The sequence below is a fragment of the Atta colombica genome, unplaced genomic scaffold (genome assembly GCF_001594045.1).
Source record: "Atta colombica isolate Treedump-2 unplaced genomic scaffold, Acol1.0 scaffold136, whole genome shotgun sequence".
NCBI lineage: Eukaryota > Metazoa > Arthropoda > Insecta > Hymenoptera > Formicidae > Atta > Atta colombica.
In genome coordinates, this window is record NW_017259224.1 from 1 (window position 1) to 2,176 (window position 2,176).

Here is a 2,176-nt window from a genome sequence, read left to right on the forward strand (position 1 = left end):
ATATAAATATTTATATATACTTTTCTATAATAAAATACATGCGCGCGCGTAAATTACAAGATTACTATATTTAACAAATTTTTGTCGTTTTAGATAATTTTATGCAAAATGCTTTTATATTCTTTGGCATATTATCATAAATACATGAATTTAATTAAAAATGTGTGGATATAAAAAATTCGAGATGAGTCGACTGAATACTCTCATATTAGCGGGATATTAATAATTAAAATTTGTGAAAAATACAGAAAAATATAGAAAATTATTAGATTTATGTAATAAATTTTTTATAGTATAAAATAGTTCTTTAAAGTCCCACCCACTATTATCGGATTCGTCTCGTCTCGAACAATTGGTACCCAAGAAACTTCTGTATCCATACATAAAAAATTACAATAATGCATGTGTTTTATTATCATTAAATGTATTTCTTCGTAACCACTACTCTATAAGAAAATCTTTCTTTTTTAATAAACCATTCTTTTTTAATAAAAGATAATTTTTAGTAATGACATTTTTATAAATTTTAATGAAATTTAGTAGAACATATTTTCTCACGATAAGTGACTTTTATAATATTAAAATTAAAGATGCGATAAAAATGGTAATTGTAATTGATATTCTGTCAAAATTATTACTATCATAAGCGGTCTGGAAAAATCGGGATTCACACCTTCCCGTAATAAGATCATTGGTTTGATGGATCATTTAATAAACTTTTCTTTGCGAAAATGGATTTTATGAACTTGACGTAGAATCAGAATACGTTAAGTTCGCTCTCTACTATGAAAATTGTTCTTTGTAGCGGATAATAATCGTACTGTTAGACGGAGGGATCTTGATATGGTCAAATTGTTGGGTCGGTTGATTAATGTTTGTTTTTTACCAATGTAGATTAACTTTAATTTCGATTCGTTATTTACTCTTCATCTTTTTCTTATCTTTAGAATTAGTAAAAGACGGAGAGTAAATTGAACTGAGATTAAAATTAATCTATTTGGTTGGTGGAAATGGGTATAAGAGATAAATATATTAATGACTTTTTTATTCTTATTGCTCGTGTTAGATGAAATTTAATAAATTTTATAATTGCAAATTAATAATTAAAATTAAATATGATCTAATTATTGTTAATATTTCATTGCGTTTATTAATATTTCGGTAATCATTGATTTAATAAAATTTGTGTTATCGTATTTTTGACATTTTCGTATAATAATTATTAAAATCTGTTTGTTATAATTCTAATATTAATATTATTATTTTGAATAGCATTTATAATTGCATTTTATATTATAAATAATTATTATTATAATATATTATTGTTATTAGTATAATATACAAACAATTATTGTATTATATTAGTAATCATTTATATATTACATTTTATATTCAATTTTACATACTGTATTACATTATACAATATATTTTTGTATACTATACTATTTTAAATTAATGTATATGTTGTAAGTCACATTTGTTAAATTAAATTAGAATTGTATTTTATAATTTTGTATTATAACATAATGTAAAATGGTAAAAAAAATAAGTAATTAATAAGAATAAAGTTCTTTAAGTATCACAAAATCGGGTAACTTCAGCCCAGACGGAATAACTTTAACTCAAAGTTTTTTACGTAACAGCGCACATGTTCACAATCAGGAAAAGCAGTTTAAAATGTTTTTAAAAATATTGTTTTTAAAATGTTGTTTTGCAGCCTGATTCTGATCAACATGCTGTTGTTTGGTTGAATATTATCAAAATTTGAACTAAAACAACTCCATTTTATGATACGTACGTAAATAAAAGATGTCCGTCGATTATAATTGACGGGGTGATGGAGGGCCTCTACAGATTGATCCATTTTTGCTTCTTTGAAATTCTATTTCAAGTTTAGAATATATAGCTAATTTCTATGAGAATTAAAAACGGAACATTGCGTTAAAAAAACATTATTATTTTTATATTTAGCTAGGTACTGCATAACTGCGTGTAAGACATAAAGTTAGCAAGATTAATGTGTTTGATTCATATTTTGAAGAATTTTCACTTTTAGTAGTTTCCATTTTCAAAAGAGAAAATAAAAAGAAAATAAATCATATTTTCCACGAATTAATTTTACTTATTTTATTTATTAAAATTAAAAGTAAAGCTTTATTCTTTACTTATTAATGTC